The following is an 8,001-nucleotide window of genomic DNA, read 5'->3' on the forward strand; positions in this document are numbered from 1 at the left end:
AATGAGATCAGATTGAGAATTTATTAGCCCCTGTGCAAATAAAATCAAAGCCTTCCGTTTCGGGTGTTTTATATCAAAAGTAAACATTTTTATTAAACATTGGAGTAATCCTTTTGTGACTTTATATTAATCTAATTAACAAGACAGATATTCATGACATGACTGTCTACAACTACAACTGACTTACATTGCCATAACTATATGCCTACATTACAGGTAAACTGCTATGTGGTTATTATCAAAACCATAACCAAAGTTTTACCTGACGAGGTATTCATAGTTATAACTCATATGTACGTGCAACAAGGAAGAAACTGAAGTCATCGAACACGTATACACAATAACTTTCTTATATAATATTCATGTTCAGATGCACGTTTTAGAAAATTTCTGCGTTTATAAATTCATTTGTATCTTTATGAATCTTTCTAATCTTATATAACATGAAGTACCGTTGCAGTTGCCAGATGATGATAGTTGATGATGTTAACCTTTTCATATCTTAGGTCAAATTATAGAAATAGCAATAACCAAATGTTTGGAAAGGCAAGAATTAATAAATAAGAAATGTAATCGTTTAACAATATAACGTTGCTATACTAGACGAGCTTTGTGTTGTTATTTAACGATGATGATAATTTATATGATGACGATGATGATTCCGACGCCGACGAAGATGACGACGATGATGATGATGATTGTGGTGGTCTTTATTTATATGAATTGACGACGTTTTCAAAACTTAAGTTTCTATCTTAATGAATAATAATTATATTCTCGCATGCTATTTAAAGCCTATACCACCGCAAACTACAACTTCTCAATGCAGCAACGACATAGAATTTCACGAACTGTGAGAACGCATTTGTCTGGGCATGTTGCATTTAATGCCACAAAACCACACACCACTGAACTTTTCTGTAACTGAGGCCATCCGCATGAGAGTTTAATTACAAAGTTTCGAGTGTTTTAAGACACCCAATTAACAGAGTCGAGTGGAATTAATTTGAAGACTTAAAGCTCCGTTTGATGCTGGAAAACTTATATTCTGGTTTTAATACCAATGTAATACGCGTCGGTAATGACTGGTTGAATAGATATATTAATTGGTATTAATAAAAACGAGATAACTCGTTGCATCTTTGATGCGAAATGTGCATGTAAGTTGCCCCTAGAAATCGCGATACGTAATTGCAGTACTTCAACATTTATTATGTCTCAACATTTACTATTTATAGTTTTTACGTGCCAATAATTACTATCAAAAATGGAAATTAACTAGTTTACTTTTGAAACTACTTCTACTTGCCGTCACATTATGTTTACATCTTCACGTTTGCATATGTAAGGTATGACATTGTGGTGCCAAGGCGCGGTTATTGATTTACAAACACCCGGATACCAATCTCGTTGTCACTTAAAGCCCTATTCCACCAAACATTTTTAATCAATCTAAAATGACATAAGTTGTTATAAATTTAATTGAACTTTATTTTACTGAGAACTAATTTATTTGCAGTCCACACAGGCTAGCTAATCAGGGACGACACTTTCCGCCTTATGGTATATTTTGTTTAAAGAAATTCTCTTGATAGCAAAAATCTAGTTTAGGCTGAAAGTGTCGTCCTTGATTAGCCTGTGAAGACTGCATAGGCTAATCTGGGACGACAATTTACGCACATGCTTTAAACCCCCTTTTCACAGAGCGAGGCTTATATGTTCTCTCGTTCGGTTGGCACTGATATAGGGCACCTTATCGATTTCGTTTAGAGGCATCACAGGCGTGCATAGAAAAGTACACGATTTCTAATTATCTAATCGTTATTATTTGGTCATTTAAATGAGTATTTTTATATTTTGGTCAATACGATAAATTACGGAACTATCAAAAATTAGCCGGCTTATTATAAAGATGTGCCAAGTTTCAGCTTCATATGCGGAGGATATACATGTTATGATATAACGGATATAAGGATTCATTTACGAATAAATTAAATTAAATTAAAGTTCGATTATTTATATTCCAACTTTAATTAAAAAAAATACATACAGCACACGTCTAAAGAAATATCATATACATTACCAGCACTGCAGTTATCAAATTACGATTTTAAAAAGGAAAACTTATAGGCCTATTGTATCCTTTTCTAGTTACCATGACAACCTGAGATAAACGGAACCTTATATACACATGTGAACAAACGAGATTTTTCCGTTAGTTTCAACGTTGGGTTAAATAGACAGAAAAGTTTCATTTATTTCCTACTCAAACCCTCTAGAGACTAAATGAGCTTTGGAGGTTTCTATTTTCTTGATAATGTCTCTCGTTACGTGGAACGAAGAATGTGTAAATTAAATTTTCGAATAATTTAACTATTCTTAACGGGAACATTTAAACATTTTGCGAAGAGAAAGAAGAAATAAATAAAGATTGCAATATCGATTAATGCATACATTTAGGTCTTTAAATATACTTCGTTTATATTCTGTTTTTGGTTTGTTCGAGCGCTGGATTGGTCGAAGGGATTTAAAAGTGACCGTCTCAGTCAATGCATAGCAATCACCTGAGCCTGTCTGCTTAAGTATTTTTTAAACTAGTCAGGGGGCCGTGTTTGCAATATTTTCTTTAATTTAAATGAACTTTTTGGACAAGAGTCCTTAATTAAAAAACGCATGTGCAAAGTTATAGTTATTTAAAACGAATACAGATATACATATATATGTATTCGGATTGAATTACAGCACAAAATGGTTTACTTTTGAAACCTGCTTATCTTTTTTTTCGTCATAAATGGGGGTGGGGGATGGGGGGGGGGGCAAGAGCCTTTGAAAATATGAAAATGGTGCGATAGAAACGTTAACATGTTTATACGCTGGGAAAACTGAACGTCACCTTTAAATGAGCCGTGTTCTGTGAAAAAAAGGTTTAATGCATGTGCGTTAAGTGTCGTCCCCGATTAGCATGTGCAGTCCGCACAGGCTAATCGGGGACAAAACTTTCCGCCTAAACTGGACTTTTGCTAAGAAGATACTTTTGTTAAAATGAAAATATAATAAAGGCGGAAAGTGTCGTCCCTGATTTACCTGTGCGGACTTCACAGGCTAATCTGGGACGACACTTTACGCACATGCATTAAACCCCAGTTTCACAGAGCACGGCTCAAATATATCTGCCGTGTATATCAGATGTGTCAGACTTTAAAAATGTCTACTTTTCGATTACGGTCCAAATGACCTATTGATGAACGAGATTGCGGTCAAAGTCGACAGCATCAGTGCGGTTTCGATTTCTACTTGACCACGCCATTGCGTAATAGAGTAATGAAGTAGACACTTTGGCGACATTTGTAAAAATAAATGATTCAGAAAAATTGATTGAGTGAACACATATATATGCTAGGAATTTACAAATATAGATTAAACGATTAAACATATTTTAGTTGTTTGAAGTTTGTGAATGCTCATACTTAATGTACCATGTCAGAGCATTAATCGCCCCCTTGGTGCAAAACGGTACCATGTTACATTGCAATTAGAAGGCACATGGTTCCTTTTTGCTCCAATGGGGCGAATAATATTTTGAATAAATTAAAAAACGAGCCTAATCTCAATAACATAAGTCTCGTACCAGTTTAACGAGAGGAAACTATAGGTTTGCCTTCTGTCCCTCCGTCCGTCCTAGCGCAAAACTTGATCCTGTGATTTCTCAAAAGTGAACATACTTGACATAGTTTTAAAGGGCAATGCCATGATTATGCACGACCTATTTCATACGAAGTTCAAAAGACAGGACCACGTGCACAAGATATTATCATAAGACTTAATACACATATTCAGCTATATTTGTTCCGTAAGTTTCACCGCCAATCGTACGTCAATCCTTCCGCAGAAACAAAAATATTGCAATAACGTAACATGTGCTAAGGGTATCATCATTTAACTCGAGTGCACATTAATGTAATCATGCTTTTCAATGAACAGGATCCTATGTGACTAATCGGAGAAATTATTTCAGCAAATGTTCAGATCAAGTTTAATGAAGACTGCGTTAAAATGTGACTTCTAGAGTGTTCACACGATCCTTCTTTAATTTGACCTAGTGGCCTCGTTTCTGACCCCAGGCAACATAGTTTCGAAAAAGGCCGTTGAATAAATTGCTCTTAGGTTCTTACCAAGTCTAATGAAGATGCGTCTATACATATTGCTCTTAAAAGAGTCCACAAGCAGTTCTTTAAAGTGATCTAGTTTCAAATTCTGTCTAAATATCATTTTAACACACGATCTGACTATTTCATGAACATAAGGCGTAATAAAGATGGGTAATACATTTGGCCTCTACGATTTACACAAGCTGCTTATTGGCCTAGTGATTTAGATTTTTACCCCACGTGACCTTTTTCTAACTCGGCCGAACCCCATTTGGGACAAATGTTCTTATGAAATTTCATGGAGATTCTGAAATAAAGTTGACGTCGAGAGTGTTCACAAGCTTTTTTTCGTGAATTTGACCTAATAATCCAGTGTTTGACGCCACATGTTCCTAGTTTAAACCTCGACCTGAATATCATGGGGACACATTTCTGAGTATAAATATTGGACAATAAATGTTTCATCAAGAGAGCTTTTTTCTTTTATTCGACATAGTGACATTTTTATCCTCTACTACCCACGTTCAAAGTCGGCTGAAATATACTTGGCACAAATGTTTTTTCTAAGTTACGAAAGTTAGGCAATTAAGACGGCCTATAGAGTGTCTACACGTTGACGACGTTTGACGCACATCGCCCGACGGTAAAAGAACGAAGGACAAAGGGCGATTACGAAAAGTCACCATGAGCACGTTGTGCTTAGGTGAGTTGAAAAAGGTGACGATACGATATTTTATTTCTGCGCATGTCAATTGTATGTTACTAAAAATAGAAATACATAAAAAATAATGTAATCTCTAGAAAGGTACATAAATAATAATGAATCTTGGTAAAATGAGGAATAGCAATATGAAGATTATGATAACAGCTGTTGATAGCAGCGATTTTTCGGTGATACATCATGAATTTTTTATTTAAGTATCAGATCAAATTTATTTCTTAGTAAAAAATTAAAAAAATTGTCAAATAAACTATTTTATGATCACACATGAAATGACGATGGATCTACAAGAAATTTCAATCAAATTGACATTATTCTGCTTATATTACAGTGATATTCATCACGTCAGATTGATAAAGTGTTGTTAATAGCGACAGATGCATCTATTCTATAAACTTTTATAAACTATTATTTGTTAAGGAGGAGTCTAACACGTGCATCAACACGGATACAAGAACAAGCTTCAATTGAAAGTTAATAGAAATTAACATCAATATAGAGGTTGAACAATATGAAAAATATACCCATTTGTCTATGCTTTAATACAAATATGTCCTGTATTTACGTCACAATGTTCGTTGACGTCACGTAGTGTGTCCAACGTTAAATACTGTGATACCAATCCTACGTAGACATGCTGTGAAAAGAGTGCAGAGCTTTTCCTGGATTTGGGGTAAGAATTATCGAAGAAAAATGAAAAAAAAGGCACAAAAATGTCCCATTGCAAGCTTGAAAATTGGGTATTATTGAACCATTTAAAAAAAAAAATCTAAAGGAAAAGGGCCTTTCTCTTGGAGGAAGGGGCATATATAAGGCCCTTGCTAAAGAAAGAAAAACAAATCCATGGAATATTTATTTAAATTAAGGTTGATACACCATTACATATTAAGCTGTCGCAACGGAAACCAAACACTCTACAATCGAACAATAGAAACAAAGACAATAAACCACAGAGAGTCAAGTAAATAGGTCTTGCTAATTGATGCTTCACGTAACATTAGCGTTATTAGTAAATGAGCTGAAAATGATAAATACAGATACAAGGAAGTATCGCATAATTTGTCAGGGTGTATGCAAAAGTTTGTCAACTGATGAATATTGTGTCAGCGTCTGTAATGCCCGCAAATAATGACCATCTCGCGCTAAATAATGAGTACGAATCGCCGAATCTGTTACACACCCTCTTCATGTGTCCAGACGCTTGATTGTTTACATTGATCAAGCGTTTGTCGTGTCAGAGGGTTGTATGACCTCTAAAAACGTACCAGACGAAAAATGGCTAACTCATTTGGTAAACATTGTGCACGAAATGTAAGATGACTATTTATTTAATCGCTTTCATTATTTATTTGGTGAGAAATGCAACGCGAAGACTGCGGGAGCAAAATGTTGTCTTAATCAGTGTCAAAACACTAATGGCACAAATTAAGAGACATATGTAAATTAGATTCAGATTTGTAAAGTGGACGCATGGTAAAAATGCAGACGACATACAGTCCATTAATCACAACGCAGTTGGTGTCTAGAACGTTTCGTTTTTTTGTTAATTTATGAATTCATATATATTATATCAGAAATATTTTTTGTCAAAGTGATGAAAACTGTTGTTTTATGACGTAGTGATAGTGTTTCAGTGAATTGGCCACGCGCCCAACACCTGTGCATAAAATGTTTGAAACTGATAAATTATTATTTTAAAATCTTTATCATTAAAAATCACAACACCAGCATAAAATAACAATTGCATGTTCAGCAAGTAATGAAGCGTAGATTACAAATTTAAAACATGTTTAGAAGAAGATCAAATGTTTATTTGTCAAAAGAAAAGCATTTATACGTTCGTTTTGAAATGTATACTATGCGGTCAATAACTATCTACGCGAATATTGAAGAGCTTCTGTATATATGCAAAATGTGGATACAACATAATTATCTTAGTGGCATGAAAACCTTTATGGATTCCAAATAATTAATCCGTTTTAATGACATTTATCAAATATATTATTATATTATAATAACGTGTTTAAAGGAAGGTCAATTTCATGTTAAAAACGTTCACAGTCAAATAAATAAAAACCCTTACAGAAAACATAGATCACTCGTCTTTTCTGACTGTCTAATCTACATTTTAATATTCACATGGATACGTAAACCGATACCGGTGTGTGGGGGGGGGGGGGCACACGGATCTAAACTAATAATTGAAAAACTGAATTGTTGATCGACAAGTACATCAATTTTTCATTGGTATATATATATATATATATATATATATATATATATATATATATATATATATATATATATATATATATATATATATATTTATATATTTATTTATATATACGGTGTGAAAATCAGCGTGTAAAATGTGTATATGTCATTATAAAGTTCAAATGATAAAAAATACAGAACCAAACACTATTTTTTAAACAAATGAATCATTTTTGAGTTTTTAAACGAAATTATTGACTGTTATCCCGTTTCAAAATAATCATTATATCGCCTATGTGATTTTTATTGCATTTAATGATGATGTTCATAATAATAAATATTATTATAGTACAATCATTTATAATATTAATTTATAATGGTAAGTATTAACATCCTTACTTTTGATATACGAATGATAGATTATAACACACACATGTAATTGCTACGCACGTTGTTAAAATGTCGTACTGATTTGGACATAATTCTTATTTAGTTGCACGTGTATCACTTGAAATGTCCCCACAATACCGTGGGAATAGATATGTCAAGGGGGCGTGGTCATAACAATGCAACTGTCACCTGCGTGACCTAGTTTCTTTAAAGCGCCAACGGCTATAATGAATATTTATTTGTAAATTTGTTTTAAACGTTAATCGATGTTTAAACGTTAAAACGTTTAAAATCACACATACTTGAAGTTTTTTTCCGCAGGCCTTTTGTTGTTGTTGTTACTATTATTATTATTATTATTAGTAGTAGTATTAGTATTAGTATTATTATTGAAATAAATACTGATTAAGGCATCAATATTATGGTTTTTGCGATACAGTGCTTGAGGTATTTTTGCACGCGCAAAACTCAGCGCATATATATGAACAAATAAAAATAATATGGTAATATCAATTAGAAGCGATATTA

Source organism: Dreissena polymorpha, chromosome 3 (genome assembly GCF_020536995.1).
Source record: "Dreissena polymorpha isolate Duluth1 chromosome 3, UMN_Dpol_1.0, whole genome shotgun sequence".
Taxonomy (NCBI): domain Eukaryota; kingdom Metazoa; phylum Mollusca; class Bivalvia; order Myida; family Dreissenidae; genus Dreissena; species Dreissena polymorpha.